Below are 12,711 nucleotides of genomic sequence, written 5' to 3'. Positions count from 1 at the left end.
TCTCCCTGCTGGCAAAGAGAAATAGAGCAGAGCAGGTCCGAGGGAGATCTTTCCCATCTCCTCACTGGCAATGCTATGTGCCCTAGGTGATTAGGGTGTGCCCAGGCACACCCGGCACACCCTGTGCGCACGCCTATGTCACCGCCACATCCACCACCACCTCAACCTCCTTCCTACTCCATATGGGCCTCGTCCTTCAGAGATGAAGAAGAACATTGTTTTATTTTTCTGTTTTTTTTTGTTGTTTTAAGTTATTTCCCTATCCACATTTGTTTGCAGAGCACTTGCCATGCTCTTAATTACGTTTTGCTGCCATTTGCAGCACTCTAGCCCTTTCCTTTGGTGTTTTAGAGCCATTTTAGTGCCTTAAAGTTCGGGTCCCCATTGACTTTACTGGGGTTCGGTGTCCGGGAAAAGTTCGGTAAAAGTCCGGGACACGGACCCAGACTTTTTTTTAAAGTTCGGCCGAACCCGTCGAACACGGACATCTAGGTGTCCGCTCAACCCTAGTTGTAACGGCTTCGATCTCCTCTCCTCCTGACAGATCCTGTCAGTGAGGAGAAGAGGAGAGGATCGATACTGCAGCCGGGGTGATCAGTGAGTATTTCTAAGTACTCACTGATCACAGGGGGGGTCTGTGCTGGTAATCAGAACATTGATTACCAGTGCAGCCCTGGGGGGAGGGGGTGCCACTAGAGCCACCAGGTATGCCCACCATGGCCACCAGGGATGGCAAACAGGGCTCAGAGAGCCTGCCAGTGGTGCCCCCCTATCAGTGCTGCCCACCAATGCCATCTATCAGTGCTGCCCACCAGTGCCCGTTATTGCCATCTATCAGTGCCGCCCACCAGTGCCCATTATTGCCCACCAGTGCTGCCTATCAGTGCCCATCATTCCCCCCCAGCAGTGCCGATCAGTGCCGCCCATCAGTGCCACCTATTAGTGCCCATCAGTGCCGCCTATCAGTGCCCATCAGTGACGCCGATCAGTCCCCATCAGTGCTGCCTATCAGTGCCCATCAGCGCTGCCTGTCAGTGCCCACCAATGATGCATATCAGTGCTATCTATTAGTGCCACATATCATTGCCCATCAGTGCTGCATATCAGTGCTACCTATCAGTGCCCATCAGTGCTGCATATCAGTGCCACCCCATCAGTGCCACCCCATCCGTGTCTCCTCATCAGTGCCTTTCAGTGCGGCGTCATCAGTGCTCATCAGTGCAGGAAAAAACATATCTATTTACAAAATTTTATAACCTAAACAAAAAAACTTTTTTTTTTTTTTCAAACTTTTCGGTCTTTTTTTATTTGTGCACCAAAAAAGAAAAAACCTGGCGGTGATCAAATATCACCAAAAGAAAGCTCTATTTGTGAGCAAAAAATTACACAAATTTGGTTTAGGTACAGTGTTGCATGACCGCGCAATTGTCATTCAAAATGCAACAGCGCTTAAAGCTGAAAATTGATCTGGGAAGGAAGGGGGTTTAAGTGCCCGGTATTGAGGTAGTTAAAGACCTTAAGGCCCCTTTCACACTTGTGTGACTTCAAAGTCGCACGATTTTACCGCGATTTTGCAGCGACTTTTGCCGCGATTTCGATGCGAGTTTGACTGGGCCTATAATGCCTTTTCCTCAAAACGCACCAAAATCGTGCCAAAAGCAGTGCAGGGACTACTTTGAAGTCGGTGCGACTTCAAGTCACACAGATATGAATGGGGCTCATTGGAAATAATGGAGAATGACTTGTCATGCGATTTTGCAGTCCAAAATCGCATGACAAGTCGCACAAGTGTGAAAGGGCGCCTAAAATGCTTTTAAAAGTACAGTGAAAGTTATAAAAACATGCCTAGAGTGTATTTAAATAGGGTCTTTCTATTTTGCGGATTTTCACTTATTGCGGGTGGATCCGGAACGTAATACTGTATACAGATTTGGGTATTTTAACCACTTCCCCACTAGCCACTGTACTGCTACTGCGGCACAGTGGCTCGTTATCGTCTAGCGACGTAGACCTATGTCGCTAGACTCCTACCCTGTAGGCGGTGCGCTCTCGCTGTTTTCATTCACAGCGGGAGTCGGGCCAGGGGAGGAGCGGCGGCGATCGCTGCTGCTCTGCCCCGATCGTCGGGGAATCTAGTTTGGAGATCCGCCCGCCTGTGTAAACAGAGCGGGTGGATCTCCTAAGTGACAGGGAGTGACAGATCGGAGTGTTCAGCATAGCTGAACATGCGATCTGTCCCTGTGTCACTCAGTCACCTCCCCCCCCCCCCACACGTCAGTAAGCACCAGGCATACATTAACCCCTCCCTCTCCAATAAAATTAACCCCTTCCCTGCCAGTGTCATTTTTACAGTAACAGTGCATATTTATAGCACTGATTACTGCAGTAATGTCACTGGTACCCCCAAAAGTGTCAAAAATATCAGTCAAGGGTCCGATCTGTCTGCCGCAATGTCGCAGTCCCGCAAAAAAAAAAATCGCAGATCGCCGCCATTACTCGTTAAAAAAAAAAACACCAAAAATGACAGAAATCTTTCCCTTAGTTAGTAAACGCAATAACTTTTGCGCAAACCAATCAAAATACGCTTTATGCGATTATTTTTACCAAACATAGGTAGCAGAAAACAAATTGGCCTAAAATTTAAAAAAAAAATTGGTTTTTACATCTTTTTTGGGGGGAATTTCATATAAAAAAAATGTTAAAAATATTGTTATTTTTTCAAAATAAACGCTTTTTTTTGTTTATAGCGTAAAAAAAGTAAAAATCGCACAGGTGATCAAACACCACCAAAAGAAAGCTCTGTTTGTGGGGAAAAAAAGGACGTAAATTTCGTTTGGGTACGGCGTCGCACGACCGCGCAATTGTCCGTTAAAGTCGCACAGCGCCGAATCGCAAAAAGTGGCCCAGACGTAAGACAGCAAAATGCTCCGGTGGTAAAGTGGTTAACCAAAGCAATGTAGCAGAATAGATTTTGGCCTAAATTCATAAAGAAAGATTATTTATTTGCACAATTTTCCTACAAAGAGGTGTTTGTTTTTTTTTTTTTTTTTTTCAAAACTTTTAGTATGTTTTTATTTATATAGCAAAAATAAATTGAATGAAGGGCATGAATAGGGTGGAAGTGTCCGGTACTGAAGTGGTCAAGGCACGCCAGCAAGAATATAACAGCCAATAAAATGTTTTGTACATTATTCATTTCAGGCATTTATAAAGCAGCTCCATATTACACAGCACTTGCAAAACTTTTTCATTCACTTCAATCTGTGCCCTCAAGCACCTTACAATCTAAAGAACCCCCATACATGGTTAGATTTTTGTTCCGAATTTTCATATGAATTTCCAAAAATTCTTTTGTTAGATCCCAAGGTGCCATTATTGACTCAACACATTTGGCTTGAAAGGATAAACGTAGATCTCTCAACATTTCATTCAATTGGCATGTGATCTTTAACATTCGATTTTTGGAAAGTTGGATACATTGAAATATGTTAAACAGCCTTTCTCAATGTTTTTACCCTTGACCAGGGGTCTTCAAACTATGGCCCTCCAGTTGTTCAGGAACTACAATTCCCATCATGTCTAGTCGTGTCTGTGAATGTCGGAGTTTTACAAAGCCTCATTGGATGTGTAGCTTCGTAACAGCTGGAGGGCCGTAGTTTGAGGATCTGTGCTCTAGAGGAACCCCTGACAATATTTTTTCAGGTCTTAGGGAACCTTTGATGAAATCATTCATTGGGAGTCAGGGGGAAGAATGCCCCCTTTACAGATGTTCTTCATTCATAAGGAGTGAATCAGGAAAATACTGCATTATGGCCACTAGATGGAGGTGAGCGATGTCATCAATATTTATTTTCCCATGATCATCAGCACCATCTAGTGGACATAATGCAGTATTTTTCTGATTTACTTTTCCTTATGAAGACATAACGTATGATCTGGGGAGAACATAGCTTAGTAACATTTGATTGTTTCCCCCATTCGCACAGAATGAATGTACCTGCAGTTCTCAGGATGAATAGCACTGCGCTAAGGACTGGTGAGCTGAAATATATGACATTGTTGTTCTTGGGTTTGGATACACTTTAAGCTGCAGATAGTGTGGAGAGGAGCTCCTGTAATGATTTCTGTCGGCAGCAGTTAGCTGTAATTTATTGCTGTCAGTCATAGAATTTGTATTTGTCTGAAGCTGTGTAGTTTCATAGCCTGCAGCCAACACAGCTTATAAAAATGCAGCGTGTTCTTCTCACTGAGATGTGACACCGAGGACGGATTCTACAGTCCGAGTCCATCTAGAACAAACCCCAGGAACCGCATTTCACAATCTTTCTATGCATATTCCAAGATTGGGGGGGGGGCAGGTATTCCAGCAGGGTAACCCCCAACTCTTCTGTGTTAGGCGAAGTGGAGAATTTCTTGGTTCCACCTTTATCTAGTTAAAGATCTTGAGGACCCTCCATAGAGATATCCACCAACACAGGTGATTATAGAAGACCCCCATGGGACTGGTAAGGGGAGGAGAGTGGGCGTGTCCTCTACAAGGGGTCTGTATGAGAAAGATCTGCACTGCAATCTACAGAATAATAATATCCATAAATATTACATTCAGAAAGTTACTTTGGACATTTGTGATGATTATGTGATGGATTGTCATTGGAAAGTTTAGTATTGGAATTATTATTGTAATAAAATCATTTAAAAACATTACACTCAGAAAGTGACCCCGACCATTATCTATCTATCTATCTATCTATCTATCTATCTATCTATCTATCTATCTATCTATCTATCTATCTATCTATCTATCTATCTATCTATCTATCTATCTATCTATCTATCTATCTATCTATCCATCTATCTATCTATCTATCTATCTATCTATCTATCTATCTATCGTACTATCGTACTATACTCATTTTTTTTCTTTCTTTCCTATCTGTCTCATTTATCTTTCTTTCTTTCTTTTTCCATTTTTTCTTTTTTCTTTCTTTTTTTTTAATTCTTTCTTTCTTTCTTTCTTTCTTTCTTTCTTTCTTTCTTTCTTTCTTTCTTTCTTTCTTTCTTTCTTTCTTTCTTTCTTTCTTTCTTCAGTCAGGCTATCTATCTATCTGTCTATCTATCTATCTATCTATCTATCTATCTATCTATCTATCTATCTATCTATCTATCTATCTATCTATCTATCTATCTATCTATCTATCTATCTATCTATCTATCTATCATATATCTGTTGTACTATGCCCAATTTTTTCTTTCTATCCTATCTGTCTCATTTATCTTTCTTTCTTTTTCTTTCTTTCTTTCTTTCTTTCTTTCTTTCTTTCTTTCTTTCTTTCTTTCTTTCTTTCTTTCTTTCTTTCTTTCTTTCTTTCTTTCTTTCTTTCTTTCTTCTCAGGCTATCTATCTATCTATCTATCTATCTATCTATCTATCTATCTATCTATCTATCTATCTATCTATCTATCTATCTATCTATCTATCTATCTATAATATATCTGTTGTACTATGCCCAATTCTTTCTTTCTATCCTATCTGTCTCATTTATCTTTCTTTCTTTCTTTTTCATTTTTCTTTCTTTCTTTCTTTCTTTCTTTCTTTCTTTCTTTCTTTCTTTCTTTCTTTCTTTCTTTCTTTCTTTCTTTCTTTCCTATCTGTCTCATTTATCTTTCTTTCTTTCTTTTCCGTTTTTCTTTCTTTCTTTTTCCATTTTTTCTTTTTTCTGTCTTTTTTTTAATTCTTTCTTTCTTTCTTTCTTTCTTTCTTTCTTTCTTTCTTTCTTTCTTTCTTTCTTTCTTTCTTTCTTTCTTTCTTTCTTTCTTTCTTCAGTCAGGCTATCTATCTATCTATCTATCTATCTATCTATCTATCTATCTATCTATCTATCTATCTATCTATCTATCTATCTATCTATCTATCAATCATATATCTGTTGTACTATGCCCAATTTTTTCTTTCTATCCTATCTGTCTCATTTATCTTTCTTTCTTTTTCATTTTTCTTTCTTTCTTTCTTTCTTTCTTTCTTTCTTTCTTTCTTTCTTTCTTTCTTTCTTTCTTTCTTTCTTTCTTTCTTTCTTTCTTTCCTATCTGTCTCATCTTTCTTTCTTTCTTTCTTTCTTTCTTTCTTTCTTTTCTATCTGTCTCATCTTTCTTTCTTTCTTTCTTTCTTTCTTTCTTTCTTTCTTTCTTTCTTTCTTTCTTTCTTTCTTTCTTTCTTTCTTTCTTTCTTTCTTTCTTTCTTTTCTATCTGTCTCATCTTTCTTTCTTTTCTATCTGTCTCATCTTTCTTTCTTTCTTTCTTTCTTTCTTTCTTTCTTTCTTTCTTTCTTTCCTCTCTTTCTTTCTTTCTTTCTTTCTTTCTTTCTTTCTTTCTTTCCTCTCTTTCTTTCTTTCTTTCTTTCTTTCTTTCTTTCTTTCTTTCTTTCTTTCTTTCTTTCTTTCTTTCTTTCTTTCTTTTCTCTCTTTCTTTCCTATTGGTCTCATCTATCTATCTATCTATCTATCTATCTATCTATCTATCTATCTATCTATCTATCTATCTATCTATCTATCTATCTATCTATCTATCTATCTATCTATCTATCTATCTATCTATCTATCTATCTATCTATCTATCTATCTATCTATCTATCTATCTCTGTTACCTTCTCGCATACTCAGTTCCCATCCTGGTCACAAGGCTTTAACTGCTACCCAAAATTACCCAGACCCCCCTGAGCCCCCCTCCTTGGCGCTGTCTGTCCCTTCCACAGAAGTTATTTCAGATGCTGCTGTAAGGAGTCAGAAATAACCAGAAAAAGTTGAGTTGGTCTATAATTGGAGAAGGTTGTCAGGCCTGTGCCTTGCTCCCCTCTGTCTTCCATGGTGGCTTCTGAAACTCAATCCCCAGAGCCCAGCCCCTCCTGTGCTCACAGCTCGGCCCCTCTTCTGTCTTCTAGCTCAGATGCAGCTCCCCTCCCTGCAGTGCAGGAACAGCTCTGTGTGTCCCCCCCCTTCCCTATCATTGTCCTGGCTGCAGCCTCCAGCCCTCTCTGGAATGTCATGGATGTCCTCTAGCCACACTGCCCACCTCATCCCTGGCTGCTGCCCCTTGGCATGAAGTCTCATCAACTCTTCTGATTCAGATCTCAGTCCCAGAGGTGTCCTCCACTCTATGTGCATCCTTCCTGGCTTTGTCCTGACACCTCCACACTGGTGTCCTTGTATGTCTGACACTTTTTTTGGATTGGGTAAGTTGATTCATGTGTTTCTCATTACATTGCACCTGCTGCTGGACATAGCCGGAGTCCAAATGTGCAACATCTGCTGGTTTGAGATTGCTACAAAGTTGCAAAGTTACGTCACAGTGTTAATGATTCCCTCCTAAAAGTTTGAAAAGTTGTGTCAAAGTTTTACATCTACGTTGTGCAGAATAATTATGGGCCAATTTAGGTCATTAGACCGTTGGAGATGCTTTAGAGCGTGTGTGTAGGGGTGTGTAGGGGTGTGTAGGGGTGCGTAGAGGTGCGTAGAGGTGCGTAGCATTGGGCAGGCGCACGGTCATGCGTCAATGTGTGTATCTTGTGTGCGTTGATATGCGTCTTCAATTCATTTTCAAATTTAGAGTGGATTGAGTTAACAGTCATTGAACAAGGCTTGCCAAGGCATTGAAACATGTTATATAAGTTTTAATTCACTGCTGTAGACTGCTATGGGTAAAAAAATGCATATGTCTTTTTTTTTTTTTTTCCAAACGCACTTAACTGCAGCGCTGAGATGGGAGCAGACATGATCTTTATTCTGGGGAACCACAACACATGTTATAACACAATATAAAGGGGCTCTTAAAGTGCCTCTCCATTCAAGAGTTCCTTAAAGTTTTAATTACCCCCCAAGGGCCATGCGACATTGGACATTTTTAGCATGCGTTCGCAGCTGCTACGGAATTGTTAGTGGTACGGGTTCTAGTATTGTGGTCAGCGTTTTGTAGCGCTGCATGTAAAGTATAGGAAGTCACAGATGCTAATGACTTTATTACTGGAGTGAAAAGCTGCAAAAACCGACAATCGCCAAGCGACTTAGTCATTTTATTAGAAATAATGGAATTTTTTATACCATTTTTGCTCTTTTTTAGCTGCATTTACACCTTCCCATTATGGCAACAAACATTCCTGCTCATGATTTTTGGTATTTTGCATGTTGCCCATTCACTTCATGAACTGCCCAATGTGTGTTTGTTCCCCGAATAGAAGCCATAAATATTACATTCAGAAAGTTACTTTGGACATTTGTGATGATTATGTGATGGATTGTCATTGGAAAGTTTAGTATTGGAATTATTATTGTAATGAAACATTTTAAATAAAAGAATTTAAAAACATTACACTCTATCTATCTATCTATCTATCTATCTATCTATCTATCTATCTATCTATCTATCTATCTATCTATCTATCTATCTATCTATCTCAAAATCTTTATTTCTATCCTATCCTATTTGTCCCATTTATCTTTCTTTCTTTCCTTCCTTCACTCCTTCCTTTCTTCACTTCCTTCCTTTCTTCACTCCTTCCTTTCTTTCCTTCCTTCACTGCTTTCTTTCTTTCCTTCCTTCACTGCTTTCTTTCTTTCCTTCCTTCCTTCACTGCTGTCTTTCTTTCTTCTTTCTTTCTTTCTTTCTTTCTTCTTTCTTTTTCTTTCTTTCACTCCTTCCTTCCTTCCTTCCTTTCTTTCTTTCTTTCTTTCACTCCTTCCTTCCTTCCTTCCTTCCTTTCTTTCTTTCTTTCTTTCTTTCTTTCTTTCTTTCTTTCTTTCTTTCTTTCTTTCTTTCTTTCTTTCTTTCTTTCTTTCTTTCTTTCTTTCTTTCTTTCTTTCTTTCTTTCTTTCCTCCCTTCACTGCTTTCTTTCTTTCTTTCTTTCTTTCTTTCTTTCTTTCTTTCTTTCTTTCTTTCTTTCTTTCTTTCACTCCTTCCTTCCTTCCTTCCTTCCTTTCTTTCTTTCTTTCTTTCTTTCTTTCTTTCTTTCTTTCTTTCTTTCTTTCTTTCTTTCTTTCTTTCTTTCTTTCTTTCTTTCTTTCTTTCTTTCTTTCTTTCTCTCCTTCCTTCCTCTTTCTTTCTTTCTTTCTTTCTTTCTTTCTTTCTTTCTTTCTTTCTTTCTTTCTTTCTTTCTTTCTTTCTTTCTTTCTTTCTTTCCTCCCTTCACTGCTTTCTTTCTTTCTTTCCTTCCTTCACTTCTTTCTTTCTTTCTTTCTTTCTTTCTTCCTTTCTTCCTTTCTTTCTTTCTTTCTTTCTTTCTTTCTTTCTTTCTTTCTTTCTTTCTTTCTTTCTTCCTTTCTTTCTTTCTTTCTTTCTTTCTTTCTTTCTTTCTTTCTTTCTCTCCTTCCTTTCTTTCTTTCTTTCTTTCTTTCTTTCTTTCTTTCTTTCTTTCTTTCTTTCTTTCTTTCTTTCTTTCTTTCTTTCTTTCTTTCTTTCTTTCTTTCTTTCTCTCCTTCCTTCCTTCCTCTTTTTCTTTCTTTCTTTCCTTCCTTCCTTCCTTCCTTCCTTCATTCCTTCCTTCCTTCCTTCCTTCCTTCCCTCCTTTCGTTCTTTCTTTCTTTCTTTCTTCTTTTCCTTCCTTCCTTCCTTCATTCACTCCTTTCTTTCGTTCTTTCTTTTTTTTGGGGGAATGTTATATAGCAGAAGGTGAAAAACATTTTTTATTTCAGAATTTCAAAAAATAAAAATCACAGGTGATCAAATACCACCAAAAGAAAGCTCTATTTGTGGGAAAAAAAGGACATCTATTTTATTTGGGCACAGAGTCGCACGACCGCGCAATTGTCTGTTAAAGTAACGCAGTGCTGAATCACAAAATATGGCCTGGTCATTAAGGGGGAAAATCCTTCCAGTCCAGAAGCGATTAAGTCCCCTTTCACACTTGTGCGACTTGTCCTGCGATTTGGGACTGCAAAATCGCATGACAAATCCATTATTTCCAATGAGTACCATTTATATCTGTGCGACTTGCAGTTGCATCGACTTCAAAGTAGTCCCTGCACTACTTTGGCCCGGTTTTAATGCGTTTTGAGGTCTAAAGACATAGGCATTGCTTCAAGCCCAGTCAAAATCGCATCAAAAATCATGTCAAACTCGTGGTAAAATCGCAGCAACAAAATTGTGGTAAAATCGTGTGACTTTTAGGCCGCACAAGTGTGAAAGGGGCTTAAAACATCCCCAATGACTTTATGTTGACAAATAGGAAAAACAAAAGGAAACAAAGTTGCAAATATTTACATGTTGGTAATTTTCTTCATTCCGTTGTATCACTAACCTTTGTTGTTTGGTAAATACTTTGTGTTTTTTCTTCGCATTGGATCAGCAGTTGAGAAATATTTCTTTTGGAACGGCTGCAGGTGCTTTGTAACTTGGCACACGGCATTGAAAGCTGCGAGTGCGATTCTGTCCGTACTTGTTTCCCATTTATGAATGAACGATGCAAACTTTCAACTCGGAATCAGGAAATATAATGCATATTTTTACGTATGTAATGTTTTGGGGTTATATGAGTTCCTGAAATGTTCTCACTTAGCACACCAATGTTTGGGTAGGCTGACGCTTGTGCGGTTAGATAAATTCGTCACCCTGGAACGTCAACGGAGGCTTTGCCAATATGTCAGTGATACTGATTTAGACGCGTTACTGATCTGCGTGAAATTGTGAAATGGTCTAGAAAATGTACATAGACTGAAAAAAGACGCAAGTCTAGCTAGTTCAACCAATAGAAGTAAATAATTAGATGAAAAAAAAAAAAAAATTGGAAATAGAAACGGTTGCATCAGAGCTGCACGAATAATCGTCAAAAAGTCGCAATCTCAATTCAACCCCTCTCACAATATTAAAGGAGTTGTAAAGGCAGAAGGTTTTATATATCTTAAAGGGTAACTCCACTTTCATGGGGGAAAAAAATCAGCAAATAAAGAAAAAACAATATAGCGTATACAATTGCAACACAAATCATATTGTAATTGAATGTTATTAAAAATGACCTTTCCTTTTCAACCTGCAGCTGTAATTTTCTGAAAATGCAATGCAATATGGCCGCCTGGAGCTGTTCTCTACAGAATGTATACTGACCACACCCCCAGAAACATCATTTCCTGCTTGTGTGATTGGCTCACCAATTTTCCCAGAAGTCTGCACTAAGATACAAGTCAGATTTCTGGCATCCCCTGCAGCAAATATTTCATTTTTGGTGAGATCCTCCCAATAGGAACACGTCTAAAGGGATGCAGGCCCAGCAGGTTTCCTCATTAGAGCCCTGCAGCTGCCACAGCTGATAGATAATTATGAAACCACTCCCATTAGACCCACTCAGCACAGAGGAACAAACAATGATTTCTTCAGAATAACAAAATGAAGGATCTGCAACAAAGTTTGTTATAATCCTTGTAATGTACAGAGATCACCCAGAGGGGAATGTTTTTTTTTCTCAACAAAAGTGGAGTTACGCTTTAACCAGTTCTGGACTGGAAGATTTTCCCCCTTAATGACCAGGCCATTTTTTGTGATTCGGTACTGCGTTACTTTAACGCAAAATTGCGCTGTCGTGTGACGCTGTACCCAAATAAAATTGATGACCTTTTTTTCAAACAAATGGAGATTTCTTTTGGTGGTATTTGATCACCTGTGCGATTTTTATTTTTTGCGCTATAAACAGAAAAAGAGCGACAATTCTGAAAAAAAAAAAAACAATATTTTTCAGTTTCTGCTATATAATATTTCCACAAAAAAAAAAAAATAAATAAAAAATAAATGTTTTCATCATTTTAGGCCAATTTGTTTTCTGCTACATATTTTTGTTAAAAAAATCACAATAAGCGTATTTTTATTGGTTTTGCGCAAAAATTATCGCGTCCACAAACTAGGCAAAAGATTTATGTAATTTTTATTCTTTTTTTTACTAGTAATGGCAGCGATTTGCGATTTTTAGTGGGACTGCGACATTGCGGCGGACAGATCGGACCCTAACTGCCATTTTTTTACACTTTTGGGGGGACTGGTGACATTACTTCAGTAATCAGTGCTAAAAAATATGCACTGTTACTGTAATAATGACACTGGCAGGGAAGGGGTTAAAACTGTGGGTGATCAAAGGGTTAAATGTGACCCTAGGGGAGTGTTTCAAACTGTGGGGGAGGGGGGGCTTCTGCAATGACCATAGAGACATGTGATCCTATATAGAATCTTCTTTCCAATTACAAACTGAGCACACTAGGCATAGAACATCCATCCCAGTGTGATCCATTTTCTGGCTGTCCTGGGAGCACAGCCTGTCTATCCTCCAGTGACCAAGACTTGTGCTGTGCAGCCATTCACTGGGAAGATCATTGTAATGCCGTTTCTCCACTCCCACCTCTTCAAGCCCCTTATGCAGCTGAGAACAGAGATTGTGTCATCACTTCATTAAACCACTTCTTGACAGTGTTACTGTGGCAGGGCGGCCCTCCTGCGCAAACTGACGTAGGTATACGTCGGTCGCGCACCTACAGCTAGGGGGTGAGCGCGTGCCGCTGGCGGCGCACTCCCGCCCCAACTCGAAAGCGGGGATGCGCCTGACACCCATGATTGCTCCCCCGCTGAGATAGAAGGACGGTCAGCTGTTGTAAACACAGCTGACCGTTCCTCTCCCTGGAATGATCACAGAGCGCCTGTGATCCTTCTATTAGGAACACAGGTCTCTATGGTCATTTCACAAGCCA

General features: G+C 39.4%; 1 protein-coding gene across 1 annotated transcript in view; it reads left to right on the top strand.

Annotated features, from left to right (window-relative positions):
* The first annotated feature begins 6,955 nt into the window (after nt 1-6,955).
* COL22A1 (collagen type XXII alpha 1 chain) overlaps nt 6,956-12,711 on the top strand; it is a 624,908-nt gene continuing 619,152 nt past the window's right edge. The window contains exon 1 of the mRNA XM_082257569.1: nt 6,956-7,225. The gene's annotated coding sequence lies outside the window, so the exon portion shown is untranslated. The remainder of the gene's footprint in view (nt 7,226-12,711) is intronic.

The sequence above is a fragment of the Pelophylax lessonae genome, assembly GCF_965119305.1.
Source record: "Pelophylax lessonae genome assembly, chromosome: 5".
In the NCBI taxonomy this organism is placed as follows: Eukaryota; Metazoa; Chordata; class Amphibia; order Anura; family Ranidae; genus Pelophylax; species Pelophylax lessonae.
The sequence above is the reverse complement of the archived record's forward strand: the minus strand, read 5'-3'. Positions and strand labels throughout refer to the sequence as shown.